This window comes from Cyprinus carpio, chromosome B13 (genome assembly GCF_018340385.1).
Source record: "Cyprinus carpio isolate SPL01 chromosome B13, ASM1834038v1, whole genome shotgun sequence".
Taxonomy (NCBI): domain Eukaryota; kingdom Metazoa; phylum Chordata; class Actinopteri; order Cypriniformes; family Cyprinidae; genus Cyprinus; species Cyprinus carpio.
The window spans coordinates 17,457,062-17,473,621 of NC_056609.1; the positions used below are offsets into that span (position 1 = coordinate 17,457,062).

At 37.1% G+C, this 16,560-nt stretch overlaps 1 long non-coding RNA gene across 20 annotated transcripts in view; it reads right to left on the reverse strand.

Moving 5' to 3' along the window:
* LOC109065015 overlaps positions 1-16,560 on the reverse strand; it is a 358,164-nt gene that overhangs the window by 1,346 nt on the left and 340,258 nt on the right. For 18 of the 20 annotated variants that reach the window (XR_006156269.1, XR_006156261.1, XR_006156263.1 and 15 more), the window contains 2 exons: positions 3,058-3,108; positions 1-1,290 (listed from right to left, as the gene is read on the reverse strand). The exon at positions 1-1,290 is cut by the window's left edge and continues 1,346 nt beyond it. This is a non-coding gene — a long non-coding RNA (uncharacterized LOC109065015). Of the gene's footprint in view, positions 1,291-3,057; positions 3,109-4,201; positions 5,748-16,560 lie in introns of those variants that run through there. The other 2 variants (XR_006156278.1, XR_006156262.1) reach the window with 1 other exon arrangement.

Here is a 16,560-nt window from a genome sequence, read left to right on the forward strand (position 1 = left end):
ACCACAGGACATGAACAGCACCGTTAATTCTTTGGATTATGGTAGACACTGCTTGGAGATTGTAGACACATAAGAATTTGAACATTTCTGAGAGCAATGGCAAAATTTATTAACAGACATGACAGATTAAGCTACTGTGTTACAGATCAATGTTAAAACAAGAGAACTAAAGTAAAGTGTGACAAAATATTGTACAGTCTTACAACACTCATTCAATCAGATTTGAGCAGGTTTTTAAAGTTTTTAATACCAAAGACCCACAAATATGATGATGCCCTTGTGAGGGACTCCCTTCAAAATACATATATAATTACATTTATAATGTATGAGAAAAATATAATTTTTTATTCAGTTAAAGTCATGTTGTTTCCTCACTTTTTTATTGCCATTGTATCAGTGTCATTTTAGTATCATTGGGATACTTGTATAGTTTTAAATAATATTTTAAAATAGGCCCCCTGTTTGAAATGACAGGTATTTGGATTAGACATTAATATGTGAGATCAGAATTCCAGTGAAAGTCAGTATTCCACTGAAACCCTTTGTACAGGAGTCTGTCTCACTGATGTTGATGTTTGTTCAAGTACCTGTTTCCAAGGAGTGATTGGTCAGGCCTGGCCTGAGGGCTCAGCTCGCTGGACTGATAAAGTACAGACCTGTTGCCCAGAGGTTGAATGGGCTCCACCGTCCCCTCCCCATCCACTCTTTTTATTCCTTCCCCTCAGTTTCTCTGCCTCAATATCAAGCAAAGCAAATAAAGAGATGTTGAGGAGGTGGCAGGGTGGCAGACCCCCCAAATGTAAAGTGTGCGCAATCACTCAGATACAAGTGGCACCGCTAAAAATTGCCCTCATACATCAGCTTATGGTTTACAGGCACTGACAGAAAGGACGTTGAAAGGTCAGAAGGAAAAACATATAGATGTGTCAAAGCCTGCGCTCAGGGCAGCAGGACTTCGGGATGATGGGAAGTGAGATGGGCTCTGGAGGGACTGAAGAAGTGCTTGATGGGGCAGGATTTGTTTCTCCCTCTCTCTGTCTCTCCCTCTCTTCTGTTTTTATGTTTCTTCTCTTGTAAAGGGAAGCGGCGTGCAGGCATCAGCATCAGAGACCAGGTACAGTTGGGCTGTAACCTCTCCAGCCGACCCCTCGTGACAAGACAGATAGCTCCATTCATCTGCAGCTGAGCAGTAGCGCGGTGCTGCATTTTTCACCCCCGGCCCAGGATGGATCTGCTCGCCAGGAGGAATGTCACCAGCCTGAATGCCCTGATCTTTCACAAGTCCACCATCTTCTCCAGAATCACAGCACCGCACACAGTTCGAGAGCAACGGAGAAGAGTTAGAGACGAGCAGTCAGACGATGACCATTTACCAGAGAACAACAGATCATACAAAGCATATAAACAACAATCTGCTTTTACACATTTTACACATTTCTCAAACCTAAAACGAGAGAACTGCTTCCAATCAGTGACAATGATAGTAAAACATATTGTTGAAAATGACTTTATTTTTATAGTTTTTAGAGTTTTATAATGCTTAGGCGTGGTGAATGATTGTAAAGTGATGGAGAATTTATCGAGGCTGGTGTTATCCCGTACTCTGCGCAATGGCTTCCATATTGATCACTGTTTACAGATATAATCACTTTCAGATTCATTCTTCATCAGTATGGCCTCCTGTATTGATTTGGTTTTACTCATGTCTCTCCATAAAGGCTCTGCATGAGTGTTAAACCCAGGGATAGAATGTGTGTGTGGCTCACATTTATGTATGTGTGTGTGTTCATTCAGGTTGTAATTCTGTTATGCTTTATGAGATATCACTCTTTGTTTCTTTGTGAGTGAACAGTGCAGCACAAAGGTCTCCTCTGCAGGAAATAATCCCACTTGAGAAGATAAAATGTGATGGAAAAAACAAGCAATAGTAATGTTAAGTACAAAATGATAACAATCAGAACATACAACTGAATTGAACTGAACTGAGAGATGCTTATAATGCACATAGATATACTGTTTGGAGAGAGAAGTGAGTTACTTATACATGAGTGTTGTCTCTCTCTCTTTTTTTGCCTTTCTTCTTTTATAACTCCCTTTCTTTCATATAGGGTATGAGCTGTCCTCACTATACTAAGCTGACCTACATCTATATCAACATCTACACTACCTTTCAAAAGTATGGAGTTAGTAAGATAAAAAAAAAAAAAAAAGAATTTAATACCTTTTCAGTAAGGATGCATTAATTAATAATTGATCAAAAGTGACAGTAAAGAGTTTTGCATTGTTACAAAAATGTTCTATTTTAAATCAAATGTATTCTTTGAACTTTATAATCATCAACTATATCAGTTCAACAGATTTCTACACCAATAATAATAATAATAAAAAGTTTTTGAGCACCAAATCAGCACATTAGAATGATTTCTGAAGGATCATGTGACACTGACGACTGGAGTAACAGCTGGTGAAAATTCAGCTTTGCCATCACAGGAATAAATTAAATTTTAAAATATATTAAAGCAGTACTTTAAATTGTAATAATATCCCAAAACATTACTGCTTTCACTGTCCTTTGATCAAATAAATGCAGCCTTTGGTGAACATAAAATATTTCACTGCATTGTAATTTAAAGAAATTCAATATATGTAATGCACTTTGGGAAATTAAGTGTTCTTTCACCCTTGTCCACAAACATTAATGTACAGTATTATGATGAAATATATAAACAAACAAAAATTATATAGCCTTTCAAACATTATTCAAACATTGTGTGTCTGAACATAAGGCCTATAAAGCTTAAAAATTCCAGGCATTATAATCTTTTTTTTTTTCACAATCTTTTATTTTCTAGTTAAAAATTACAGTTATATGAATTACTTGGAATTATGGCTTTAATTCTACTTTCAGATTCAAATTCTGAATCCTGTTTGTTACCTCAATTCAAATTCAGGATTTAAAATTTTAAATGTATTCTCAATTCATCTCCTAATTTACGCTCACTGACACACAAAAATACATGCATAAATAGATATTCAGAATTTTGAACATAAACTCACATTCAGCCATTCGTGTGATTTCTTGATTGGATCCACCAGGGTCCTTAATTGCTGCTGGGACACAGGTGGACAAGAGAAGACAAAAAGAGACAGTAATAGTAGGTAGAAAAAGAGGCTGTTTGATATAGACAATCATCATTTTTTTTTTGTTTTTTTCTGAACGGGGGCTGTGTGTCATGTGCTTCTGCTCCATCTGTGCTGTTGTTATGTGGGGTTTTATGTCCCCTGTGAATATTTGGCTATCTCTCTTATAAAATGTACTTTGTACTTGTACTGGTTCATTAGCCGGATGAGCTGAAAGAACAATGAGGAGAGGACAGCAAAGAAGAACGGAGAGGAGAAAATAGAAGAGGACACTGTGCAAAGACATAATGCTGAATTCAATCCACACGAGAAAAAGCCGCTGAGGCCACATCTGGAGGCAGAGCGGGGCAGAGGTGCAAGAGCTGAGCTCAGGCTGGGCTTCACTGGACCACAAGCACATGCCCATTTTCTGCCCCGAAGAGGAATCCTGGAGGAGGAGCAGTGTACTCTTGCATCCCGGCACACACATACACACTCAGAGCCTCTCCTGTCTGTACCGTGGCTGTTTGCGAACATCTCTACCCTCCAGGCAATATAACTCTGTCCCTAGCCTGCAGATGAAGTGTGTAATGAGTGTGTTTATCGTTAAACACACATGTATGGGTGGATGAAAGCATTAGTGGCCTAATTTTTAAAGCCCCTCTTCTCTGGATGTCCATGTAAGGGTTGTACAAAATTAAAGAATTCATGAGATTAAATTTGAATCAAATTAGCCAAACCCCATAGAAAGTTGACATGGAATTTGAAATGGAATGATAGGAATTTAATGATCAATCAATCAATCAATCAATCAATCAATCAATCAATCAAAATTCTTGGAAATGCTCTCTGTCCTTCCATCTATTCTATATATTAGGCCTTCAAATTCCAATGCTTTTTAGAATTTTTTAGTGTTTTTTGTACTTTAATATATTTTTTATCTTTTATTTTTTTGTAGTGTATTTGAAAAATTTTATTTTATAGTAGATTTTTTTACTATTTGAAGTTTTGTTGTAGTTTTTTTAATTTTTGATGTTTTATGAAAAAACAAATCTTTAACAAAAATTACAAATGTTGCCCTGTCAAATGAAATAAGTACCAACATATTAAAATTAAACTCAATTTATATTATGTATATAAATAATGTTAAATAACACTAGCAACAAGAATTTCTTTGAACTTAAATTCATTTAATTCTATACTGCCTTCTATTCAAATTGAAATTGCAATTTTGCATCTTGTTTGCTACCTTAATTCAAATCCAGAATTAAATTGGAATTTAAAGGGCATTCTTAATTCAGTTAGTGCTAAAATATTTATTGGTTTCCTGCTCAGGAGAAAGTGAGAAACCAATGTGATGAAGAGACATTAGAAGGTGGATTTAGCACTGTTACTCAAACACATTCAAACCGGCATTCAGAGCAAGCAAAACTGATTAGATTCCCTTCTGCTTTACACTTCTCTGAGACTGGACCCCATTTAGACATCAGTGTGAGACTCGTGAATGGATACGTGACTTTCAAAATTCTGCAGAAGATGTTAAGCTGCTAAAACACTGCTATTCTTAAATACTGTACACCACTCACATATACAAGCGTGCATTTACAGCACGGTTGTTTATACCAGTTTAATTTGATGGTTACGTTGGGCAGCTTTTACTTTCCAACCTTTGCAGCCAATAAACAAAGTTCTTTGAGCTTTGAGATTAATATAGCATACATCCACTGAATAGTCTGGCAGTGATTGTCTGAAAAATAAACTTTGTTGCGACTTTTTGCAAAACGTTTATTATGGCAGAGGGATGAGTGTGTATCTGGGAAGGGAAGGGGAGGTGAAGAGAGGGAAAAAGAGGGATTTATTTATTTGGTTTGATTTTCACTCCTAATCTTCCCTCGCTCATGCAAATGGAGCGAATACGGAAGGTGGCGTGGTTATCTTTCTTTACATCAATAAATAAAAGGCTCCAGTAGACCACAGGGCCCAGCTAATTTTCCAAACCAGTGAAGAGGCTTTTATATGGGGAACACCTCTTCCATCCCACCTCACTCTTTCACTCTCTCTCACTGAAAGCTCCACCTCTTTCATTTCCATTGCTGTTTCATCTGAGCTTTTTTTTGTTTGTTTTTTTGCCACCCACTCATCATCTGTTGTGTATCTATGTGTGTGTACGTTACATGTCCTCTTGTGTATGTTGGACAGAGTGATGGCCTTGTTACCCTGTGGTGGATTTAGATCAGGTTCCTGTTAGGTAAGAGAACGATGCATTAAAGGCCAAGCAGTAATCTCCTCCGTGCCATCTAATCTCCTCATATTAAGCTTCTCCTGGACGATAAGATGGTTGGGCCTCCACCTTGGCCGGACAGCTGACGGCCGGCTCTAACTACAGCACAGCGACACACCCACACACATGCTCACACATAAAACTCTCTTGAGAGGAGATTAATTGCTCTAAAATTAAGCCTGTGTGTGTGCTGTGACCTTTGGGGTCACTTTCCCTCGGTATGATGAAGCACTGTGGTCAGTCCTTCAGCATGACCCAGCTTCCCTCATCCAGCGCCATCTGTAGTGCAGAACACTCGGCCACAACGACTGGGCTTCAGAGCAGGTGGATCACAGGAATTAGTAAGCTTGTGAAATAGAGAAAGAAAAAAAAAAGATAAAATACCCTTTACCATGCTGTGAATCCATTCAGTATATTTATATATAAAATGTAATAATATAAATATATAAATGTAAATATTTTCTAAATATTTACTATATGTGTGTGCATTTATATGATTTATTTGCGATTAATCAAGATTAATCATTTACAGCACTAGTATTTTTATAATAATAACAATGATACTGCATACATTAATACATTTTATTTCATTCATACAATTTCCTCCAGTTTAATTAAGCAGGAAGCAGGCTGTCTAAATAAATGTATACTGTGAAAAATGTCTTTTATTTAGTCTGGTCAGAAGTGCTTATAAGTGACACTGTAGTAGTAGAGGATACCTAGTTTTAATTATAAACCGATAACCTTTCTCTTTACCTGTCTATCTTCTAAGATCTACACCAAGCAATTTGGCAGCAGACATGGAGTGATCTTGTGCACACATCTTAAACACACACAAATGTTTTCTAGACATGTAGCACGATACAAAGGGTATTAACCACTGTTGCAGCTTTGAATAGCCTCTTGATTCACTCTGCGGCCCACTCCAGGGAGAGGGCTCATTCTCTCTCCTTTACTTTTATGTGTTTTGCAACTGGATTCCTACACAGGCAACCCAAGAATGTGATGAAAAGTGTCAAATCTCTGGCCAGGCCACATGCATGCAGACATAAACAGAGTGCATAATGACACTCAGGCCTGACTACTCGGCCACTTTCAACTCAGCCCTAAACACTAGCAGCTGGGCTGAGGTGGCACCAGAGATGTTTATTGGGGGGCTTTAGCCCATCAACTTATTGTCAACAGTTCAAGAACTTGTCAGCGGACCCACCAGATGTGTTGTGGAGAGAAAGAAAGAGGGTAAAAGAGAGAAGGGAAGGGGAAAATACATGAGAAAAGCTCACTGTGTCTGCCTTAAGTTCTTGGAAAGACTAGTGCTGGTGTAGTCATCCCTTTCACTGTCTTTCTCTGTTAAGGTGATTTTTTTAAGTCTTTTTTGTGGGGGTCTTGTTGAAGGACATTTGGCGCAAATCATATTGGTGTCGTATTTTTAGTTTAAGCCTATTGTGTTTCCTCCGGTTGTCCAAATCTTTAACAGAATCAAATGCAAATTTGCACAGTTTTCTTTCCAGTTAATGGTCACATGACATGCAGGTAAAGTTATTTATTTATTTTTTATTTTTTTAAATGTATTTAATGTAAATTTTGTATTCATTTTAATTTGATGATTTTATAAATTATTTATTTGATCAATTATTATATATTAGCTTTTCATCACCTCACAACATGCCTGCAGTTCCCTCATGTACCCTAACTTGGGAAAACCGGATCTAGAACTTCAATATTATATAAAGTAGTGGTTTATATTACAATTTCAATGTTGCGCATACTACACGTTATTACAGTACAATAATTATTAACAATAATGTGTATTTGCAAGCACCTTTACAAAAACAGTAACATAAAAATGTAATGCAAAATGTGGCATATGTCAGTAGATCATGTGTGAATCACTGAACCACTCTTTCAGCCCGATTCATTCCAAAACATTTATTCATTCAGAAATAAAACAAGTTATAAGTGAATAATTGAATCTGAATCATTCACAACACTGATGATTGATTCTTTTGGAACTATTTTCCGTGACGATGCTAAAGTTATCTAGCAATACTGTGTCTAAAATCTACGTTACTCAGTATTAAATATTTCCTGCATAAATAATATCACAAGCTGCAGTAATACTTATAATGGCCAATGGCTGAAGAAATTAACTGATGAAGACCTGATGGTCAAAACGTTATGTGTATTAATAAAGTTTTCTTGGAGCAGCTACATCAGTCTGCGGACATTTGGTGTTTTTTTTTTTTGCCCTATTTTGTCTTGCACCTGAGCCCTTATTGGGTTTATGGGCTGTGCACAAAAAAATTTACCAGCAAAATGAAACTAATCTCTCTGATAAGAAACAGCAAAGGCACTGCTCTCAGCAGGCTGTTGCGCAATATGCCTCCACGTCCAGATGAGCATAATATGATTTGTATTTGTGTCTGTTTTAATCGCTCGAGCTAAATGAGAATTTAATTGCTTTGCCACCATTTTTGCGTCCAGGCACACAGAGGCTCTGGCCACCTCACACACATCCCCTAACGCTCCGCAATCCCTAAAATGAGTTTGTACTGTTTGGAAACCCAGTAAACAAATAAAACAAATAACAGGAGGGGAGTAGTGATTTACTGTGTTTGCGTCTCAACAACCCCCAAACCCCAAAATCTCCCATTTTGCAACACTAGCCAATGTTTACCAAAGTTTAGATAATCTCATTTGCATATTAGATGTGATTAGCACAGTTCATTGTCAGGATTATGCTTATTGGGTTACACAGTCGCATAGCATGAGCGGATGGATAGATCCGTGTTCACGGCATAGAGGCCAGCAGCGTTCTCAGCTATGCTAATGAGCGTACCTATGTAAATGAGGTAAATTGTGAATATGAGTAAAACAATCTCCTCTTTCACTCTACTGGGACACACAAACCCCGTCACCGTCACACACACTTTCTTGAGTGCTAAAACACACAGGCCCATTTATGACCAGTCCATGTGTCTTCCCCTCAGATAATTTCTTGGTCATAAAGATGCAAATGAAAGACATGAGGAGACAGAAAGGGGGGTGACAGAAGACAAAAAACACTTTTCTAGAAACTAGTGTATTTTTCTAAAGCCAGTTTTAGAATCCAGTGTTTTGTCCAAGTAAAACACATTTAATTTATGGGCTAAGATTTCAAGGCTAATGTTTTGCACACATGCTCCTCACTATTGATGTTGTCTGCACTTTAAATGTTGTCTTTGCAACTGACCCATGGTTTACTAGCAGATATAAGCCAGCGCTGGCCCTTTAAGGAGCCAGCTAGTCACACTAGAGAGATGGAAAGAAACAGTAGCATATAAACTTTCTTTGATTCTGTTTGACATATAGAGTTTCAGAAAGCGATGTTAATAATGCCCTAATATATCAGGCAATTTTCAGTATTGTCTGATAAAAGCAATATCTATTGGATATCAGCAAAAATGAGCATATTATCTGATGATTAAAGCCATTATGTCGTATCAATCAAAAAGGGGAATCAAAAAGGTGATGGATATTTACAGTTAACTCTTACAGGGAGTAAAATGTCTCTGGTCTCATCAGAAGTAGTATCAAAATTAAATTTTTTAAATCTTTCAGAGGTTTGAGAAAGTGTACTTGTTTTTGGGTGTTTTTGTGAAGGGGCCACAGCTGTGGTCGTTTCTCTGGTGACCCTGCGGCCTTGTGTTCCCAGTGCTGGCTTCCCTTTTACATCTGCTACAGCTGGAGAACAGCGTATCACACACTTTGCACCTGAAGGCATTCATACACACACTCACAGATGCATGAACACACTCACACATGGTTGACCCTAGGTCTCAGAGCCCTTAGTGAGCCCATGTGTCAACTCTGGGCACTCTTACCTTCTGTAGAATATATATCTCTGTGCGTGTGAGAGAAAATGAGCATTTTGTACAGTATAACTGGGTGTTTCTTCAACCGTGAGCTATTTTGGTCATGTGGTCTTTATTAAATGAACATCATTAACATTTCCATTAGAGTGTCATTCAAACCACTAAATTATCTATTGTGCTTAACAGCATTCTGTAGTGTAAATAATATTTTAATATTTTTGGAATAAAATGTTTGTGTACTCTTGAAAAACTTCATTGTTAGCATTTCATGTATCCTAAGTACACACACTTAAATAATATTCTTCCATAATTTTAAATAGTAAATATTTATATATATATATTTGTGTGTGTGTGTGTGTGTGTGTGTGTGTATGATATCACTATATATATATATATATATATATATATATATATATATATATATATATATATATATATATATATATATATATATGTGTGTGTGTGTGTGTGTGTGTGTATGTATGTATTATCAGTGTTGAGAACTGAATGTTTTTGTTCAAAAGAACAGCATTTATTTTAAATTATTACTTTTCTAATAATCAAAATATCTTTACAAATATCTTACTGACCCCAAAATTATGAATAATAGTGTACATTCATACATCTTTTGCAACTTTAATGTGTTCATAAAACAAAAAGTAAAAGTTTGTTTTATTAAAAATCAACTCCATAGCTGAAGAAACTCCCAGTCACCATCTCAGTGCTGAGTAATTGACCACTCGCTGACAGTGTCAGACAGCATATTTTCTGTTTAACCAAGCATAACCCAATACAAACACACATTTTGTTTGTGTTCAATACAAATGTTATAATCGAAAGGTGTGGAATAAACAATAAAACTCAATAAAATCTGCGAGGATACACTACCAATGGTGCGTTTGACTTTTTTAAACACATTATCTCACACAGAGAAGGAAAGTTCCCAGCGCTGTTCCTCCAAGCAGCATTGGTGCTAGACTGGCGCATTAACTCCTCTTGACCCTCTATTCTCACCTGTAATAAAGCAGAGGACGAGCCCCCTCTCTTCTTACACACACATACTCATTTCAACTCCACACCCAGCAGAGAACAGAGCAATGGGCTTCAGAATATCCATGCTCATTAGCCCAGCTTCTGTCTCCACATAGTCTACTGTGTGTGTATGTGTGAAGTCTCAGGTGGCACACAAGGCAGATGAAAGTGTGGAAAAGCGAGAGTAAGAAATGTGACATTGAACCAGTGGTGTGAGCGCCAGCTGCTCAGGTTTAGTGTGTGTATGTGTGAAGGTGGATGGAGAGGGGCCATCAGTTCACAGCCTGTGAACCTCTCATTAGACTCTTTCTCACCGAGACTTGAGCTGAGTGAGAAGGGTGGGGGAGACTGTCAGTACACATGATCACAGGCCTCGCCTCCACACACACACACACACACACACACACACACACACACACACACACACACACACACACACACACATAACAAATCAAAACAAAATAACAAACGTCACTCTCATTACACGCAACTGTTATATGGCCAGACACACCCAAGCGTGTGCAGAGCTGGCACTCATGGAATAGGACTCTTAAACACTTTATTTCTCTATCCTCCCATCTCTGCCCTCCCTCTGTGAGAGTGTACTCTAAAGCTAAATCTAATAATCAGGAGTGACGGACTGGTAGAAAGTGAGCTGAACGAGAACCTGTGAGATGATTTTGGAGTGTTAAATTTATGTGGTAATAATCTGCGTGACCTCACAGCAAAGGAAGTTAATTTTAACATTCTCTTAATTGTCACCCAAATCATTTAGATTTGAAATTTAGATAACTAAAAAAATAACTAAAATAAATAAATAAATAAATAAGCAAATTAATAAATAAATCAATGCAACTAATACTACTACTACTACTACTACAAATAATAAATTCTTAATCATAATAAATAAAATTAAAATACACTTAAATTGAAATGTTGTTTTTTTTATACAAGCAAACAATCAATCAATCTTTAAAATTAAGCTCGATAATGCACAAAAAAACTTCTGTCTATATTGCTGTAAAATAAATGAGGGGCCATATTTATAACAACCTGATCTCATGAATGTTCATATCAATAGCACGAGTTTATGTTTCGATTTAGTGTACTGTTTATATGCAGAAATTAACTTTGGCGTGTATATGATACACAATGGTTAGAATTAGGGTTGTGGGGTAGATGCGTATCAGATAAACACGGAAAAACTGCGTATCATATGCACACCAACAAACTGCATATTATATGCATGCCAAACACGTACGTATCATATGCACGCCAAAGTACATTTTTGCATATCAATACCATGATTTTCTGTTTTTATTTGGTGTTATATGTAGAGTGTGCATACTTTAATCCATGCCAACAATCATATTTGAGCTTCTATTCCTTCTATTGTCATCATCAGGTTGCTCTGGATAAAATTGTCTGCTTAATGACTAGATGTAATTGTAAATGTAAATTGGTAAAAACTGCCTTAGACATGGAAAAGTGCTTTGTATCACGTCAGGGTCTGAGCAGACATACACACTTTTTCTTGTTGGAGTACTGCAGGTTTTTGGAAATGTAAGCTGTTCTTGCAGCTCGCTAATCAAAATTAAAGGATTTGGATGATAACTGGTGATCTTTTATATGTTAATGACATTAATTAGTAGTCATTTACAAGGCAGAGAGGTGAAACCATTCAGTTGTGCACAAGTTTAAGATCATTTGTGATTTTACATTTGAAAGTGCGGCATACGTGCATTTTTTGTGCGTACGATCATTCTATGAATCACACATATACATATTTGAGGGATGATCGTAAGATCAAATTTAGGATGGTTTCTGCGCAACATTTTTTAAATGAGGCTCATGTCTAAAGGACTCCTAAAATACCATTTTCACACGAAAGTTATCTACATTAGTTATAAAGTGGGGTTATCGTATCTAGTGCAAGATGAGATAAAACATGAAAAAATTCCCTGATTTTTTTTATGTTTACATTTATTTCAATTTACTGCATGTTTTCAGTCAAAAATTTAAACTAATTTTGAAAAGCTCTATCACTCTATCTAAGGCCTAAGACTAAAAATTTTGATATGTTTATTTCTTAATTTGTTTCAGGAGTGCATCAAAACATATAAATTCAAAACAGGACTTTTGACCTTTATTAGTCCAGTCATGCATAGTTTCTATGGCAAAGAGGTTACACATTAATTAGAATGTTTAGTCCAAAAAAGTTGGGAAATATTGATGGATTTTATTGGTTTACATCACATTTCTTCAGAGAGATTTATTATGCATGTTCATTCTGTCTTAAATTATGCAGCACAGAGAGCATGTCAGTAGTGAAAGCTGTAAATATAAAACGATAACTAGATACAAGTAAAAAAATTTAACTGAGGTTGTCTAAAATCTATAAAAGCCCTGTTTACACAGAAAGGAAGCTGAAAAGGATGAGAATGACCTAAACGCTCACTGCACAGTGCGATTTCAGCACATTTAGCGCCTGGTTAAACTGGATAGCAGGTGTTTAGTGACTAAGACGCAGGCTTTGTGCTGAAATACAACACACAAAAGTTACACAACCGTTCCGTGAATTCACCTGTTCTGTATGTTCTCACAGTAAAACTGGATATACAGTGTGTGTGTGCAGTATCTAGTACGGGCTGTACATGTGTGTTTGTGTGTGTTTTGGAATAGAGATGTCTGTGCTCTCCCTCTCTCTCTCTCTCTCTCTCTCTCTCTCTCTCGGTTATTGATCGTCTAGCACTTTGAGAACAAAGAGTTAATCCTTAAAAGGCCAAACAGCACAGATTCCTTCTCAGTCATGAAAGTTTAAAATGTCTTTTTTTTGGCCCTATGAGATGTGTTCTCAGTGTAGCTGGCTGTGTGACCCGGGGCACAATAGAGATCCAATACCCAACCCTATTCATCCTACATTCAACCAGTCAATACCTATTATTAGATACTGTTGGCCTATCCGCCCAGTTATGGCACAGAAAACTAGGTTTTCAGATTGGCCGGTGGAGGAGGGGAGAGTTGAAACTCCACCCTATCTCATACTCACTCACTCACTCTCTTTTTGAGGCCTGGATTAGCTTTAATTGCACGCATAATTCATAACAGATACAATCATGATCTCAGCTCACACATTCCTGCTTATTTGGAATGATTCATAGATTGAGTTTGGGTTATTATTATTATTATTATTATTATTATTATTATTATTATTATTATTATCTTCATGTGTTTCATTTTTTACTTTGTCACTTTCATTGTATTTTGATTAATAATGTATGTACTATTTATTTGTAACCTATATTTTACACAGTTTAAGACAAAACAGCACATGCTTTGCCAGTATGAATATTCAAATATTTGTCATGTCAATAAAGCACATTAAAACTAAAATTGAATACTGAATAATAATAATAAAAAATGGATTAAACCACTTGATTCATATGAATTAATTTTCAAAATCTTTATGACTCTTCTGGATCTTTTAAGTTTCAGTTACAGGACTTTCTGTAGAAATCTCTGTTGCGTTAAATTGCAATATCTTTAATTGTGTTTGGAAGATTAACCAAAGTCTTATGGCTTTGGAATGACATGAGGGTCAGAACATTGCTTTAAGGGGCTGTAAAACATTTTTAGACATTTTTTTTCCTTGGTGTACTAATGGAGAGAGCAAAAAGGTCCTAGCACTTTAAGGTTGTGTTATCTACTCTATCTGTCCTGCTGTAGCTAAAAAACAAGATATTATGAACATATACGATCCAATAAAGTTCTCACACTTTTTGTCTGTTTTACCCTTTTCTTCCTTAAATCATTCTGCTTAAACTCATTCACAAAGTAACTAGGCTAAAATAAACAATAATAATAATAATAATAATAATAATAATAAAAACTTAAATATAATCACATAAAAAAATACAATATCAGAAATTAGCTCTGTGAATGATGAGGTCCACCTTTGAATACTTTAATTTTTAAAGCTCAGATATTTGTTTTGGGGAATTTTAATTTGGTTCACACCTTACCTTTTCTCTTTCTTTTTTATATGGTGTGTTTTTTTTTTTTAATTCTTTTATTGGAGACTTACATGAGCATGTGCTGTTGTCTCATTGTTGTGATTCATAGGGTAATTGTCGTGAAGTGGGCCGGCCTGCATTCTCCCAGGTTCTCCTCATCTGGGCAGCTAACACACTTCGGACCGGTGTGATGAATAATGCGGCGCAAGTTGCCTCTCTGACAGTACTGGGCCACTGCTTAAGCTGAGCCCAGGAAGAAGGAGCTTGTTTGCTAATAGGTAATAAATTGTCAGTTTAATTATAACAGCAAGGTAATTACAATCGAGGAAACACCCAGACCCAGAGGGAAGAAAAAGGAAGGAGAAATTCCTATTAGAGAAACAATGGCTATACTGCAGTGTGTTGCTGAGTTTCCACAGAAATAAATGGAAATGGAGCTTAGAGATGTATAGTGGTCAGCTTCTGACCTGCTTTAGACCTCCGTTTGTTCTTCTGTTTATAAAGGCCACATTTTCTTGACAGACCTCCCTGATAAACGTGCCTACCACAAGAGTAGTGGGAGTTCCATGAGGACAGAGAGAAATTGAGCACCATTCCTTACATCTGTTGTCTCTGATTCTGCTTGTGTTTCAATTCGTCACTACACTGTCCAGGAAGTTGTCCATTTCTAGGGCTGACCTATTGTCCAAATCATTCCAGTGCACTGAAGCACTGGCAAGTAAAGAAATTAACACTGTTATTCAGTCTTGGTGAATTAAGTTGATTAAAAGTAACAGTAAAGATATGTATAATGTTACATTTTATTCTATTTTATGTGTTCATGAAAAATATTAAGCAGCACAACTATTTTCAGCATTGAAAATAATAAAAAATCTTTTTTGAGCACAAAATCATGATTTCAAATAGAAGACAGTTGTTTTAAATTGCAATAATATTTCATAATTTACTGTATTTTTGATCAAGTAATTTCAGCAATGCTGAAAATAACAGACATTTTTCAAAACATAAAATCTTACAGACTTCAAACTTTTGAACAGTAGTGTGCGAAGACAAAGCCTTTTTAAATAGCATTCCAATTATGAATGAAAGGGAAACAATCCTGCACATTTTTGACTTGTTAGAGTGCATTTTCAAATATGTTTTCTGAATTCCATTATGTGTGTATCCGTTTTATTTAATAAAAAATGCAGGACAGGCACATATTTCTTAGCGGCACAGTCCAGTGTAACCATTACTTATTAAACACATTTTACTGAAAAACTCCTTTAGTATAATCACCTGAAACAAAGCCTAGGATGCGTGAAGTAGCTCATAATCATTTGTTTCTTTGAGCGAGAGTGACTCAGGATGTTGCGAGTGCGTACATGAACTCAAATCTCGCCTGTCGCATGCTTGTGCGACCCCAATCATCGTTTTTGTTCAGTACGGAGTGATAAAAGATCAGAAGAGGACTCTTCAACATGAGTTACTCCCCCGCCCTCTGCAGTTAATTGTACGAGCTAATGATGTGCGGCCCAACGGGGGGTCATCAATCACATGTCTCAACCTTTTCATCTCAGCCTTTAGCTGAGGCCTCAGCAGTAGCCTCTCATAGCATATGCTTTTAAAATGTGTCCGACCGCGTGAGAGCCGCGTCAGGATGGAGGGATGGAGCTTGCAGGCTCCTCTCTTTGTCAGCACCACTTGGCTTCAAACTCTTGCCGCAGGTCTGAGGACATCAGTTCTCCAGGCATCCGACACCTCGGCTCAAGCTCGGTCGAGTCCCTCGGTGTGACATGTGACAGACAGACGCGTGGTCGAGTTTGCATGTGTGTTCAAACATGCATACGACCACAAATTTGGACCATTAGATGTCAAAATTGGATGCACTGCCAACGTCTTTTCCACTATTTTCAAAAAGACTGTGGAGTCTTAAGTCCATCTGAGAAGTCATGAGACAATAGCACACTCCTCTTTCTCACTAAATCATCATCGTCTGGCCCTCCCTGCGGTCTGTGACAGGCCCCGAGACTTCACAGAGAGCCCGGCCACATCTAAACTGCCCTCAACGCTTGTGTGTGACCAGCTCTGGGGTACATCTCTTAATCCCATCAATTCAGTCCTGCCATGACTCCACCGTCGCCTCCAAACCTTGTCTGCAGTCATTACCCTATCGAGCCTCCATCTCAACACACACATTCATGCACACACACAGGCTAACCACAATTTCAGAGTATAAGAGGACAGCCTGTTTCGGCCTCTCGAGAAAGAAAAGCACACA